Consider the following 17,569-nt stretch of genomic DNA (forward strand, 5'->3'; position numbering starts at 1 on the left):
GGATACTTATGAGAGTTGGGACTGCTTATGAATTTGATATTGATTCTCTCATTTGTTGTGGAGCATTGAAGTGCAGTATGAAAAAATAGCTTATTACTTTTAACACCTACAACATCAACGTATTCTCCTTTTATTACCGACGTTCAGAACTTTGTTTTGCTTCGGAATGAATGATACTTTTCTTGAGTAAGATTCCTGTTTTCTTAAACGTCCGGGACTGACTTTCACTCTTGATCTAAAATGGAAGACTTATATTTAATCTGTTGATCAATTTTCCAGTAAGTATCTGATATCTGACGTTATCAAATGATAACCTATCCATCTTATAAGCTCTTATGTTCGAGTAACTTGTCGCCTTGATAAATAGTGGCCCATTAGTTTAAAATGAACAGCTACATTGTTATATCCGTGGAGGAGCCTCATAAAGAAATAAAATAATCATATATGGTGAAAACAGGAATCAGTATTACAGAAACCAACGTCGCAAGTGTAATTTTGGCTAAGAAATTCGGTATTTACTTCGATTCCATCCCAGATTGATATGGCACAAGCCGCAAGGTAGAGCGAATAAGCTAGCTGAACATATGCACAGTGGCTTTCTTAATTTTGATTGGATACACCCGTTATCACGCCCAGTTAGCAATTAACTAGCTCCTCAAAAGGGGAAGGTAAGGTCTTCAAACCACAGCCAAACCGATAAAAAGGCAAGCACAATAGGCTAGTCTCTTTCGGACAGATTGTCGAGGACAAATTCTCGATTGGTATATACCGTAGCAGTTTTGCCGCAAATTTCTTGAGATCGAGATTTACAAAATAAATTATCTTTGATTTGATTATTTCTTATTTCTTTCCGTCATCTTAATTTATTTTTCGCAAAAGTTGATCAACCGTAGAATCCTGTCGACAACCCCTTTCCTCGTGCGTGTGTTGGTTGATGAAGTGGAACGTGAATGCACGTGTTCAGTTGCCAATTCTTTTACAGATGTAATTTGCTGCATCCGCTTGATTACGTGCAAGTGCATTGACATTTCCGTGCGCCGCGAAGAATAGTTTTGAAAAAACAAAATGCGCCATCTTTTCGTTCGCGCAGGAATAACAATCATGCAAGCGGTAATTGTGATGCTTCTCTACCTCGAACGCGTATGAATCTTTTACATGAACCCTTTCACTCTCTCCCACACACGAAGCTCTCCCGCAGACTTCTACCTATTAACCCATCTAATCTCGTTACTTGGCACTGTGATTTGAAATATACCATAGAATAAATAAAACATAAGCACTTTACTTTGAACTCAAGGACATTGTGACATTAAATTTAATTAGATTTAAGAAAATACATTTAAAGAATGTATGTAGCTATCTATTTCTATATTAAATAAAAATAAAATAAGAAAGGTTACATATAAGTTTATTAGATCATCGGATCAATAAGGAAAGAATAAGACAGAAAAACCTCTTTAACCATGGCGTATCGAAGCTTAATCAAGATGAGAAGGGCCAGAATTATACAAAATCTATATATCTATAAAAGTAAAAGTGTGTGTGTGTGTCTGTCTGTCTGTGTACATTTCCCTACACAATAACTCTGTCAATTTTCAGTCTACAGACTCGAAATTTGATATACTAGTTACTGAGATTTGGTAAAATCTTTGTAATCCGTTTTCGGCCAGAAATTTAGCTGTTAAAGGGTCAAAGTTCAACGATTTGACATTTGAGAACTCTACCGCCAATTTTGGGTATAAATAATTGAAATTTTAGATATAGGTTCCTTGGACATTGATCTAACTTAATAACTTGATTTGAGCCCAAAACAATAAATGTTAAGGGGTCATAATAGGGGTCAAATTTTTTAAAAAAATACCTCTGCGGTCTCTACCAAATTACTCAATGAATTTCTGGTCTAAGCATTTGAAATTTTACATAAAGGGTATTCAGAGATAGGGCAAGCTTTTTAATCGGTTTGGGTCGGAAATTTGAGCTGCCAATATATAAATGTATGTTTACATGTCTGCCTAAAACTTTCGACAGAGGCGACGAATTTTCACAAGATCAGTATCGTTTTGAAGTTCGACCCTCAGACGACAAATACCGAAAAATTGGCTAAAAACATTAATTTCTTCACCCTCAACTGGGCACTTTTCTACAGGGAGGAGTCGCTTTTTCCACGGATATTTTCGATTGTCTAGCCTTAATTTAAACCTCACTTCCCGTTTGACGGTGGTCGTAACAGCAAAGACGTCACATTTTTCCAGTTCTTTTCCTCCTTCGCGATACGGGTTCGAGCCTGCCTTCCTACTACCACTTTCTTTTGCTCAACATACACCTCCAAATACCCGGACAACGCCGGGCTGAAATGCTAGTATACAATATAGATAAAAGAAAATTTATAAATTAAGAAAATTTAGATTGGAAATGAAAGGAATTGCTAATCTAAATCTTCTTAAGCCAGCTTTTATCTATATTTTGTATAATTTTGGTTCCCTGTCTTCTAGTGAAGAGCATTTAGCTTAGAAATGTGATGGTCTAAGTTTTTTCCTCTTATTCTTTTCTTTTATTGATCTAATAGTATAATATATATTATTATTCCTCATCTTTTATTTAATATATTTAATTGCTCCTCTTTCAAATGTTAAGATTTATCTATCTTGATAAGTTTGCTTTGTTAAAAATATACTCTTTGCTAGCTTATTATATTGTGTATCTTTTTCTATCCATCTATATTATTGTTATGGCTGTGAATGAGTCACACTAAAAACAGAACAACGATGTTAGTGAAGACGTGTATCGATAAAAGACAAACAACAGGTTACAGAATGAAAAGACTGTTTGCCTTCCACCGAGCAAACGAGGTTAATTCCGGAACTAGAGCCGTACCTGGGATCGTTAAGAATTCCGATATATATATAGACGGTGGTTGAGTTCATTCAGAGGGTGTTCCCCCCACTAAAATTATATATATATATTGCCTCTCTCTCTCTCTCTCTCTCTCTCTCTCTCTCTATATATATATATATATATATATATATATATATATATATATATATATATGTGTGTGTGTGTGTGTGTGTATGTGTGTGTGTAATTAAAAATATCTAAACTAACAATACTTAAATTCGATACCTTAACAATTACACACGGCGACTAAAATTACTAGAATCCATACTTATCACAAAACTACAGCCCCTTTTCAACTGGATCTCATTTAATACTGGGACAAATATACTAACAGTAGTTTATAACTAACAAGAAACTGAATAAATAAACTATAAAATAAGAAAACCGAAATTAAAACTAATTCGCCCCTTTCCATCCAGCGCCAAGTTTATAACCAATTAAACAAATATATATGAATACACCGAGCCTCAAAGGAAAAGAAAACGAAAACGATAGCAACAATAATCACCCTTGATTATAATCGGATGTACCGATAGAAATCGCTTGAAAAAAATATATCCGAACAATATCTTTTGGGCGCCATTGTGTAGTATCTGTTCTTCAGATGCTGCACTTCCATTTCCCGTTCTCTTTCAGTGGAGGAGAAATCCTTCACGACTGAGACAATTTTTATTTTTGTACCTTTTCTCCACGTTAAAAAACGACCCTGGTGTCTAACCCTGTCCCGTGGGGAGGCATTGTAAATAGGTACAATGTGCCAGCTAAAAAAAAAAACACCGTTAGGCGAATGGAAAAGGTATATAAAAAAGTTAGGTCTTTGTCTATGAATTTGTATATACAAGATCAACTTCTAAACTAATGAAATTTTGGATCGTCATAATTTCATCTCGTGATTGTTATAGAAATAAAGATTTTTTGCACGCAAGGAAGAGTCAATGGGAATATGTTCCTTAGAGTTCCTTAAATATTTTAATTGTGGGGAGAATTTACTCACACCGGAGAGAGAGACTAATTTTTTCCTAGCTAATTATTTAGTAAACTTTGGAACTTATTTGGAAAACTGACATGATATCGCAGAAATATCGCAATACCATTTCGCACTTAGCGATTATGCAAGTTTTCTACATCATTATAAACAGTGTATCTTACAGACAGGATTATTGGTAATGTTTCATTCGCACGTCTCTTACAGACAAACTAATTTAATTGTTTTCTTTCAGCTCGAAAAACGTAGCGTCATCCGCCATGACAACTTATGCCTCTGTTTTGTCTACGTCCTACATTTTACGTCTCTCGTCGTTTAATCAATTCTGGGAATGGATTATCCTGATATATCCTTTGCAACGAAAATGCACTGAAGAAATCAGGCAAAATTACTCTAAAAATAGTGGTTAGCATAATATGGAAATTAAATATAAGCAACAGAACACCAATAATTATAATGAAAATAAAAATAGAAGAAAACGAAATATAATTTGATATCAATTATAATGAGATGCTTAATCTAAACAAGAAATTCCGAAATCTCATCAAACAACACTAATACCTTTCACAAAATATTCAATAAAAACGACTTAAAACTATCCCACAGTTGCTACGGAAACTTAAAACTGCTAATATACAAAATAGCACAATACAAGAATAGCAGAGAACAAAAATAACAATATGCATAACAAGTGATCTATATTGCAACAATAAAATACCATTAGGAAAAACAAAAGTAACCACAAGAAAATGTTATGAAATCAAAAAATCTAACCAAAAACCTTGTTTATGAGCCGCAATATTTGCACAAAAAAAATAGCTTGAATAACAAGAAGTACTCCGTGGGTGTGACCTGTTTAGATTTTAAAACCAGATATTACGACCATAAAATCACAATAAATAAAAAAAAAACGCCGAGTAAAAACAAGACTGGTGACCCATTACTAGGGATCAAAGGAAGTGAACGTTCGCTAGTAATTGAGTGGAAAAAACGATGATAGGCCAATAGATTTAGAAATTTAGATGAGCATATGATGTAGAAATTTGAAATTCTAAACGTTAAAGACCACCAAAACTCATTCAACTTTATAAGCTATATAGTAAACAACTGTATAGACAATAAACTTAACTTTAAAATAATACATAAGATAAAAAAAACTAACCCCAAAACTAAGAGCGAAACGCATGTAAAGCACGTTCGTGTTAAAATAACATTTATAAAAGGGCACGTCACCGCTATACAACAATGAACACAAGAGAAAATAGAAGTCACACAAAAAAATGTTTTAGAAAAGCCCTGCGATTGAACAATGAAAATACTAGCATATAAGATAGAAAAACAATGAATCTGATTATATAGTTAGCTAAACTAAATATCATGTGTATATAAAACGCTCGATAACACGAATTCTATGCATTTTAGCCTAATGATTCCCTACAAAGATGAAACGCTGGATTAACTTAATTGTCATAAATATATTTTCATATATATATATATATATATATATATATATATATATATATATATATATATATATATATATATATATATATATAGTTTTAAAAATAATAGGCAGAAGTTTCCCGAGAGCCTTTCGGCTATCATCTCGTCGGGAGAAAATCGATAGCAAACAAAATAATATTGTGTCGAAAAATAAAGAGTTATAATGGGGAACTTATTAAATGTGCCAAAAGTACGGGGACACTAAAATACATTTATTAACGTTTAAAAAACGATTAAAATATTGGCACAACGAGGGAGGGGAGAAAAAGCGGGAGAAAAGATTTCAAGTATCCCAAAGAGAAACAATGCGTTTGATGTTTCTTTTTGCCGGCACAAAGAAGATTGACGCACGGCGATAGAGACGGCCTCCAAAATCTTTAAATGATATTCGGAGTCCGCTCTATGTAGAACCTCGAACCAATCTATTTTATATCTATCGGCGCAGCACGGGTTGTCAACCAAATGCTGGTCAATAGCAAAGTCCAAGGCTGCAGAAGACCCCATCCTCCCTTGTCTGATCTTCGATGGAACATGCTGGTTTACACGAGTCAAAAGGTGCAAGGATGTTCGCCCAACATAACCAGCATTGCACTGGCATTTGAATTGATATATAATATTACTATTTTGGATGTAAGGCAAACTATCCTTGCGAAAAGACGGAAAAGTAGGTCTCGTAGTATATACCAAACGCAGGGACACAGAAAAAAAGCAGTCGTATATACTTCTGCGAATCTGTTTGGAAAGTCTATTACTCTTTTCCCCAATTCACGGTAATTTTAAATAAATTGGGCATTTCAAGGGTCCAAACTTTTTAGGAGATTTAAAATCCGCAACCTTTTTGAAAATACAGTCATCAATAAGGTCAACAGGATAACCATTATTGATGAATATTTCCCTGATCTTATCGAGTTCGGCGTCTAATCTGTTAGACGAACAAATCATGAGGGCTCTATGTACCAAATTATTAATTAGACTGACCTTATGTGATTTTGGTACAAAAGACAACCAGTTCACGTATAGGCCAGTAAATGTCGGCTTTCTATAAATTGTAGTGAGAAAGCCCCCCCCCCTTGAACGTTCACCAGGAACATCCAAGAAAGGAAGCGAATTGTGCTTCTCACTTTCCATAGTGAACTTAAGAGCCCCATGTAAGGAATTCAACCTATTAAAAAATATCGACGCTTCACTTTGCGATGGAAAAATAGCAAAAGTGTCGTCAACATATCTGAAATATGCAGTGGGTTTAGTTGTAGAATTAAACATAACGGATTCATAGTACCCGACGAAAATATCCGCTAAAGTTGGGGCCAACGGACTCCTCATTGAAACCCCGTCGACCTGACAGCACATAATATCACAAAAACTAAACTCCACGGATTTAGTGCACATTAAAATGAGTTCAATAAGAATCTCTTTTGAAAACCGTGGACCAGTCTGGCGACCATCATAGAGAGCGTCGGTACATATGCGAATAGTCTCATCCAACGGTATGTTGGTAAAGAGACTAGAGACATCAAATGAGCACATGAAAGACGTCTCTGCATTTGAATCCAGCCTACGTACACAATCAACGAACCGAAAAGAATCTGGGATGCAATGCGTGGTGTATAACTCGCGCACAGGTTGCAGAATTTCCACAAGCCACTGAGCCAAAGAATGTTGTGCCAAACCAACCATTGATAAAATAGGTCTTAGTGGAACACCTTGCTTATGGATTTTGGGGAGACCATACATTCTGGGACGTTGTAACCCAGAGGGCCTAATCCTGTCATAGACGTTCTTGCAAAAAACCTTTTTAAATAATGCAAGTAGACGTCTTTGCATTTTAGCCTCGTTCTTGCAAGTATTATCCGTCAACTCGACGGGGCCGAGTTTACGGAATTTCGAAACATCATTGAGAATAACTGCCATTTTCTCAACGTAGTCCGATTTGTTCAAAATCACCAGTCCTGCACCTTTGTCTGGTTTACACATATAAATATCAGTATTAGATTTAAACGCTTTCATGGTTTTAAATTGCGTTATGTTCCAGACAAAGTCGCTATGATCGACAGGAATGTTACTATATCGGTGAGCTAAGGCAACTAAATTAGATTTCATCCCAACAATTTTTTCCGGGGAATTCGGCAAATTATGTCTAAGTTGGGAGAAAAAAACTTCAAAGGCAGAAAGTGTTCTCTCTTTATTTATACTCGTAGGGGAATACAAAAATCTAAACCCCTAGACAAAACTCTATTTTCAATTTCTGTAAGAACAGTTTTTGAAAAATTGAAAATATGTTTGCTTCAATTAACGGGTTTACACCCATATCTTCTGCGAACCAGAAGAGCAAGTTGTTTACTATTATCTTTGGAAGCATTTTGCCTAGCAAATTGATCACCAATAGATAAATACTTGCAAAAACGGAAAAAGTCAAAAAAGGACACGAACCCCTTCACTACGGACCAGAGGTGATGACGATTACTAATATACGCCTCTAGCTTCTCCGTCAACTTATTAATGTCGTCACGTATAAACGCACGCTCCATAGACAAACTTGGTTTCACCCTAGATGCAGCAATACGTTTACTAATGTAAACTGGGGCCACATCTTATTCCAGACAAGAACGCAAAAAAGCTAAGGAGAGATTGGTAGATCTAATTCTACTCCTTAATCGTACAATATTATTACACAATTCTATTTGTTGGTGTGTGTACCTCTTCTGAAGATATTTAAATAAATGTTTGGAGGTACAGAATTTATATATACTTTTAAAAATAATAGGCGGAAGTTTCTCGAGAGCTCTTTCGGCTATCATCTCGTCAGGAGAAAATCGATAGCAAACAAAATAATATTGTGTCGAAAAATAAAGAGTTATAATGGGGAACTTATTAAATGTGCCAAAAGTACGAGGACACTAAAATACATTTATTAATACATTTATTAACGTTTAAAAATTAAAATATTGCACAACGAGGGAGGAGGGGAAGCGGGAGAAAAGATTCCAAGTACTCCAAAGAGAAACAATGCGTTTGATGTTTCTTTTTGCCGGCACAAAGAAGATTGACGCAATAGAGACGGCCTCCAAAATCTTTAAATGGTATTCGGAGTCCGCTCTATGTAGCACCTCGAACCAATCTATTTTATATCTATCGGCACAGTACGGGTTGTCAACCAAACGCTGGCCAATAGCAGAGTCCAAGGCTGCAGAAGGAGGGAGACCACCAGACCCTATCCTCCCTTGTCTGATCTTCGATGGAACATGCTGGTTTACACGAGTCAAAAGGTGCAAGGATGTTCGCCCAACATAACCAGCATTGCACTGGCATTTGAATTGATATACAATATTACTATTTTGGATGTAAGGCAAACTATCCTTGCGAAAAGACGGAAAAGCAGGTCTTGTAGTATATACCAAACGCAAGGACACAGAAAAAAAGCAGTCGTAAATACTTCTGCGAATCTGTTTGGAAAGTCTATTACTCTTTTCCCCAATCCACGGTAATTTTAAATAAACCGGGCATTTCAAAGGTCCAAACTTTTTAGGAGATTTAAAATCCGCAACCTTTTTAAAAATACAGTTATCAATAAGGTCAAAAGAGCAAAAAATCCCAGTTAAGATTGAGAGTTGAGGTCGTCCCATCCACCCAAGCTACGCCTAGTGTATGGACCGTCAGAAAGAGAGAGAGAGAGAGAGAGAGAGAAAGAGAGAGAGAGAGAAAGAGAGAGAGAGAGAGAGAGAGTTGTCGAAAAAAAGATGCCGTTGAGTCACTGTTGAAACAGGCTGCTTGTTGAAAAAATAGACTTCGTATATAATTTTTTTTTCTTTTCTCTTGTTTATAACTGTAAAAATAACCTTTTACTTGGATTCGGAAATTATTTAATAATTAATCTTTATAAACGAAAATTCAAGATTACGTCTGGAGTCAATTATTTGTTGCGTACGAAATTTGTCACTACCTTACAAATAAATGATACCAATTGAGAGTAATTTCTTTCAGGAAAGCAAGAGAGAGGTTCGCCAACCCAGCGCCAATGGACTGCGGCCCACAACGCGTGTATTCACTGGAAACTTGTGCACTTTGTTTTTTAAATTTGTTTTTCTATTTTTGTTCTTTAAGTGCGAGTCACTGTTGGAGCAGGAAATACAGAAGTCTCGCATCAACCTCGTCATCGTAGAACCGAGCAATACTACGCTATTGAACTTTCTTGTGTGTTCCGAATCGGAACTACCTAGGACTATACTTATGTACCGGTGAACACTACGGTCTTTACAGTGGTTTATTAGTACTTTCATGACTAGGACGTAACCTTTGGAAATTTCATAACGGGGAGTCACCGTGTTATATTGGTCCTGTTTGGCGAGGAAGTGATCTTTGACTGGGAGAGACTGGAATCTTCACCGTGTTATATTGGTTACAGCGACAAGTATACTGCGTTCAGAACGTTTATGAGCTTTGGTTTCAATTAGTGACCACAACCGTCACACTGGATTTCGTCGCTGTTACAATCTTTAGACGAACTTGACACAGAATTTCGATTCGTTTGCATCTACTGAAGTACACCAGTTTGAAACTGTTATAGTTGGCGTCAGTCACACAAGAACTTGTCCTCTGGAGATTGGGTTAAGCTACGCGGACGGGTGAGTTAATTTTCTCTTTGACTTGAGCTATTTTCCATGTCATCGGTGAGGATCCTTGAAGGCGAGCAATAAGGAATTAAGAGAGAGAATGAGTAATTAATTGAAACGAGAAACTATCGGTTCACATGGACCGTATTTTAAGGTGGAGAATAGTTAACGCCTTGTTAAACAATCAGTTAACACAAATTGTGTTATATAATGAAGAACGTGTGATGCCTTTAAATTACTGAATGATATCAATCGTGTATTAAAGAAATAAAATTGATGTTTGTAATTACAATTTTTAAGCTCCAGGCGTGTTTAAAAAGGTAAAAAAAAAAAAAAAAAAAAAAAATAGAAGGAAGCGTAATAAAGTGGGGGAATGAGTAATTAATTGAAAAAAGAGGCGGTGGGTTAACACGAATCGTATTTTATGAGACACATTGTGAACATTTTATTTTATTTTATTTAAAAATTTTTTTTTGCTCGTTTTAAAGAGTTCTTAAGGCGGGCAGGGTTAGTGTGCTTCATCTACTAGTATGGGGGATTGTTCTGCTAAATGTGGAGCGTTGCCATGGGCGCTAGGTCCGAATTGTTCACGGCAGCGAGGGAAAGGAAGCTTGGGTTCAAGCAAGTCAACTACAATGGTGCCGGCTCACGCCTAACAACCGAAGCCTCCGGGAAACAACAAAGGGTCGCTGAAAGCATGAAAGAGCAGGCAATCCTAGTGAAGACAAGACCCTTGCGTTGTTTTAAGTGTGGTGAGTTGGGTCATATGGCCAGAGGCTGTCCGGAAAGACAATGCTGGAGCTGAGGAAAAAGGGGCCACTTACGAGAAACACTCCGCCAACGAAGAGTCACGCGAAGCTAGCATTCAGATGCCTGTGGGAGGTTCGGGGAGTCGTAGTAAAAAACCAGGGTAGGAGTTTCTATAGTCAATCTCCGCCTAAGGGGAGTGGCGGAGACCTAGGCGAGTAAGAGTTCGTTACCTTTGGAAGGAAGGTCGAGTGCTTACATGCCAGGTGATGGTAGGGAGCGTGGAAGTGAGATTCCTGGTGGACACTGGAGCCACTGTGTCCTTGATTAGTTTGAGAATGTATCATGGGATGACAAATCGAAACCGATTGCATCCAGTCGACCTGGAGTTGACAGGCGGATAAAATCCAGCTGCGATAGGAGGGTATCCGGATACTTGAAGGCTTATGTGGCGCCCGATCTTTGTGACCTTAGGGAGAAATTGGTTGAAAGAACTGAGAGCGAAGATCACTTTCGATCCGCCGACTCTAAGACTGAAAGAGGGGAGCATCCATTTGGGAGGCCAACGACATGGAGAGCTTCCCCATGAAGACTTTGGAGGATGCAAAAGTCCCTCCTAGGACAGTGGTGTCCACTAGAGAAAGGATTGCCTGACACCGACGGGTACCAGGTCACCTCCCTGCCAGAAGCAGAGGAGGAGGATTCAGAGGTGATGATTAGTGATGCAATAGTGAGCGAAATCAGGAGTCTACCGATATTGTTGACGAATAACTCCATCAAAACTCCCCGGATCAAAGACGGAACTTAGATGGCTGCGCCTCCCCTGTTGAGAGCCCGACGAATAGGGAACTGGACAGGTGAAGTGCCAAGAGCCACTGGGAGAATAGAAAGACTAAAATCTGAGGAGGTGATGGCACTTCCCATGTATCAACGAAGAGTGACAGAATTGCTTGAGAGTTGGGGTGTGCTAGTAAAGTTACTATGAAGATCGATACAGGGGACCACCCGCCCATAAAGATGAAACCCTACACAACCCCGATCTATAAGGGAATGCTTTAGGAGGAATATGTGGTAAACATGTTGGAGGCTGGTATAATTGAACGATTTACCTCTCCATGAAGTTTTCCTGAAGTGATCGTGAAAAAGAAGAACGAAGGCCACAAGTTATGTGTAGACTTCCAAAAGTAAATGCCATCACCAAACTCTTGACCGTGCCATTACCTCTTATTGGCGACATACTGGCCTTGTTGGGTAGAGCGAGATGCTTTACCGCCCTAAATTTAAGGTGAGGTTAGTGGCAAGTAACCCTGGATGGGGAAAATCAGGAGAAAGCGGCTTTTGCATGCCATGTAGCGGTGGGGCTGTTTAGGGTCATGTCATTTGGCCTATGTAATGCGCCAAGGATTTTCTCCCAACAAATGTGAATAGTTTTAGGGGGGTTAGAAGGGCTTGCCGTAGCATATCTGGATGACATATTGTTCTTCTCGAATATACCTGAGGAATACTTAAGACACATGATGGAGATGTTTGAGAAACTGCGTAGACATAAAGTTGAAGTTGCTTGAGTGTCAGTTCCTCAAGAATGAAACTAAGTATTTGGGGGGGGTATTGGTGCCGCAGTGATAAAGCCGGGCATAGACAAGGTAGAGGTCCCCTCAAAACTATCGACATCAGTTATGAGAAGACCCCTGGCGCATTACAGAGGCTGAATGGCATGACTCTAAAGTTTATCATGCCATACTAAGGCCGCTTCCTCCTGATCTTCCCCATCCAGGGCTACTTGCCAGTAACCCATCAGGACGCTATCTGAACCCAAGACAGTACAGCATATACGAGGATTTATAGGTATTACCTGCAATTACTGAAGGTTCATACTCACCTTTAGTCGGTTGGGCACCCCTATAATACCATTGCCAAAAATATGCCCACTATAAATGGACACCTGAATGCGAGAGGGCCTTTGAAACCCTAAAGGACCAGTTAACTGCTATACCGTTACTGGCGTATCAGGATCTGAGCAAGCTCATGGGGTTGTATACAGATGCGAGGGGCACGTGCATATGAGTGGTGTTGATCCAACCGTGTCCGGAGAAGGATGGACAAGTGCCTGGCATACAAGGGAGAATCTCAATATATTTCCTGTCGTATAAGCTACCCGAAACCCAGCAGAGATGGCTTTTCATTGAACAGAAGGATTTTGCGATTGTGTAGAAGCTGAACTACTACTTGAACGAAAAAATGACCACAAACCACTGAGATATTTGTTCGGGAGGAATAAGATGATCTAGCATAAGGCCCTCAATTTATCAGGTTATCGGTCTAGGATCGAGTACTTGGATGTTAAGGAAAATACCTGTGCCCACCTTTTGTGCAGGATTCCCGATCAGCTGGAATCCGAATCTATGCGGTTGGAACCGGGTGTGGACGACAGGGCTTTCCAGGTGGCAGTAATTTATTTTTACACCCTGGAGAGAAGGCAGTATGGAGTAATAGTAACCTAAAGTCCGAGGTTATTGCGCCGAAACAATCAAGAACTGAGAGCTGGCATGGTTAAGGCCAGTGTAGAGAATGGTTAAACAAAAAAATAAACCCTTCATCAAGGAAACCTGCACTATATCACCGGCCGGGATGGAGAAATAGGATTGAAAATGGTGGTGCTTGCAGAGTTGAGAAGGGAAATCCTTGAACAAAATCATGACATGACAGGACATCTGGGGGTTGAGAAAACCTATGAGTTGGTATTTAGAACCTTTTATTGGCCGAAATTGGCCAAAGAGGGGGTAGAATGGATAAACTGTTGTGTGCAATATCAGGCCCAGAGTTGGCACGAGCCACAAGCTCCACTAACAGAAACGGATGTCCTCAGTATCCCTTCCAAAATCTGAGACTAGACATCTATGGACACGAACTTTAGTTTTTTAAAGCAAAGAATCGATATAATATGAATAAGAAGAAAATGGCCCCCTTTTCAAGCAGAACAGCTTCGTTTCAGTTTAACAGTATTGAACGGTTTAGTATTGCGCCGTCGGATTCAGGGTTGTACTATTGTAATGTAAAGAACACGCAAAAAGGGTTGTAATCAACTGAATTTCTTCTAGTACACTGACAAAAAAGTTTAAACATATATAAATAAAAAGTTCCGACTTTTTTTTGGCTTTCACTTTAATAAGAACGTGAATTTAGGAGGTGAATTTATTCGACACAATATGATTCAACTCAAAAAAATAAATAAAAGCTAACGTGAATTAAGATTAAAGTTAAGGTGTTATTGTGGATCCTCGCCCATTTTAAAAACCTTGTTAAACTTTGTGACATATTTATATTCTATGGGGTCAGGCGCAAACGAACACCCAATAATTTTATTATACCATATTTCTTCAAACTGAAACATAATTATCAAAGTATATTACGCAAATAGATATGAAAAGTCTTTGTTAAAGTTTGTGCTATATTTCCATTGAGTACAGGCGTGAACACAATTTTATTATACCATCCCTATATAAGTTGAAACATACTTATCAAAGTATTCTTATGTACATCTATATCAAAAACACTTGTAAACGTTTTTTTTATTTTTTATTTCCATACTTTGGGGGCCAGTCGCGAACGCAGACCCCAGAATTTTTGTGAACCACCGTTCTGCCAGATCAAACATACCCATTCCTGATCCTCGATACATCTTCTATCATTATATGTAATTAGTTTTTTAAAATAGTCAACCATATAGGAGCCTATTCGTGATCACACACACACACACGTATACACAGACGTATATATATATATATATATATATATATATATATATATATATATATATATATATATATATATATATATATATGATTATTCGTCATCGCCAGACAGCTTTTTCGCCTGCCGAAATATGAATGATTTTTTGTTTTGCTAATTATCAATTTTTACCCAGAATCTTCAGTGGGAATTTCCTAACATAATGAGAACAAGATGGAATAAAAATAAAAATAAAATTCTTCTTTGCTTGATCGATATGTAGGTATTTATGCGATCACCTTAAATCTCCCTATGTTTCTGTTTGACTATCTCTCTTTTTCTTCGTCTCTTTCCCTCCCTCTCCCACACTGCCTGTCTCTCTCTCTTTCTCTCTCTCTCTCTCTCTCTCTCTCTCTCTCTCTCTATATATATATATATATATATATATATATATATATATATATACATATATAAATGAAACGTCTGGTTTGTCAGTTTTTGAACAACTAAAAAACCCCGCCGAATCGATTGTTTCGACATTTTAGTATAGTATTTTCAGTTTACTCATGCGTGTTTTTATATATTTCTTTTTAATTATAACATTATACTTTATTTTTATTTAGTAAATTAGGTAGTTTTATTTGTTACGGTCTGGCCATGTGGAAAAATCAGCATCACCGCCCACCGTCACGTGACATCACTAAAAGGAACTTTTTGTCTCGCTTCATAATGTGTTTACAATATGGGTAAAGTTTAACTGGATAACATTCAATCACGTGGTTATTGAAAATGTAATAATCTGATTAAAATTTAATTTAAATTAACCACATGTGGTCGCTTTCCTGTCAAATATTCATCGAAAATATCGACAAAAAATACGAAAAAGATATACTAAATTGATTTTTTCATTTAAAATTACATTATTTCATTTTTGTTAATATAATTTTATTTTTATAACTAAAAATAAATAAAGTACGATTGTTGAATGTTCTTCTTTCGATCAAATTCGTTTTTTAGGGGTACAATTAAAAAAACGATCAAAACGGAACAAAATTTAACTTTCCGTTCCATTTTTACAACAACCCTAAAAACAGCTCATACCCCGCAAGTTTTAAACATCTAGATCTACTTACGTTATATTAAAAACTGAGCGAACCCTAAAAATCTGGTAGCTGAGTGTCAAAACAATAATAATCTGCTTAAAATATTGCAAAAAAGGCGGACGTTAGCGAGATTGCACCCTGCTAAATTCCACAAGTTTCACTTTAAAAAAAAAACTTTTTTCTGTTAATATCATCGATTGCATACTTTAGACTATAATAAAAATATGCTTTAGACTATAATAAAAAATACTTTAGACTAAAATAAAAAAAATACTTTAGACTATAATAAAAAAATACTTTAGACTATAATAAAATAATGCTTTAGACTATAATAAAAAATACTTTAGACAATAATAAAAAAAATACTATCGACTATAATAAAAAATACTTTAGACTATAATAAAAAAATACTTTAGACTATAATAAAAAATACTTTAGACTATAATAAAAAATACTTTAGACTATAATAAAAAATGCTTTAGACTATAATAAAAAATGCTTTAGACTATAATAAAAAATACTTTAGACTATAATAAAAAATACTTTAGACTATAATAAAAAAATGCTTTAGACTATAATAAAATAATGCTTTAGACTATAATAAAAAATACTTTAGACTATAATAAAAAATACTATCGACTATAATAAAAAATACTTTAGACTATAATAAAAAATACTTTAGACTATAATAAAAATACTTTAGACTATAATAAAAAATACTTTAGACTATAATAAAAAATACTTTAGACTATAATAAAAAATACTTTAGACTATAATAAAAAATACTTTAGACTATAATAAAAAAAATGCTTTAGACTATAATAAAATAATGCTTTAGACTATAATAAAAAAATGCTTTAGACTATAATAAAATATGCTTTAGACTATAATAAAATATGCTTTAGACTATAATAAAATAATGCTTTAGACTATAATAAAAATGCTTTAGACTATAATAAAATAATTCTTTAGACTATAATAAAATAATGCTTTAGACTATAATAAAATAATGCTTTAGACTATAATAAAATAATGCTTTAGACTATAATAAAAAATACTTTAGACTATAATAAAAAATACTTTAGACTATAATAAAAAAATGCTTTAGACTATAATAAAAAATATGCTTTAGACTATAATAAAAAATACTTTAGACTATAATAAAAATACTTTAGACTATAATAAAAAAATGCTTTAGACTATAATAAAAAAATGCTTTAGACTATAATAAAAAATGCTTTAGACTATAATAAAAAAATGCTTTAGACTATAATAAAATAATGCTTTAGACTATAATAAAATAATGCTTTAGACTATAATAAAAAATACTTTAAACTATAATAAAAATTGCTTTAGACTATAATAAAAAATGCCTTAGACTATAATAAAAAAATACTTTAGACTATAAAAAAATGCTTTAGACTATAATAAAAAAATGCTTTAGACCATAATAAAAAAAGCTTTAGACTATAATAAACAATGCTTTAGACTATAATAAAAAATGCTTTAGACTATAATAAAAAATGCTTTAGACTATGATAAAAAAATGCTTTAGACTATAATAAAAAAATGCTTTAGACTATAATAAAAAAATGCTTTAGACTATAATAAAATAATGCTTTAGACTATAATAAAATAATGCTTTAGACTATAATAAAAAATACTTTAAACTATAATAAAAAAATGCTTTAGACTATAATAAAAAATGCCTTACTATAATAAAAAAATACTTTAGACTATAAAAAAATGCTTTAGACTATAATAAAAAATACTTTAGACTATAATAAAAAAATACTTTAGACTATAATAAAAAAATACTTTAGACTATAATAAAATAATGCTTTAGACTATAATAAAAAATACTTTAGACTATAATAAAAAAAATACTATCGACTATAATAAAAAATACTTTAGACTATAATAAAAAATACTTTAGACTATAATAAAAAATACTTTAGACTATAATAAAAAATACTTTAGACTATAATAAAAAATGC

The sequence above is a fragment of the Euprymna scolopes genome, chromosome 23, assembly GCF_053919585.1.
Source record: "Euprymna scolopes isolate OS-2025 chromosome 23, ASM5391958v1, whole genome shotgun sequence".
NCBI classification, from domain to species: Eukaryota; Metazoa; Mollusca; class Cephalopoda; order Sepiida; family Sepiolidae; genus Euprymna; species Euprymna scolopes.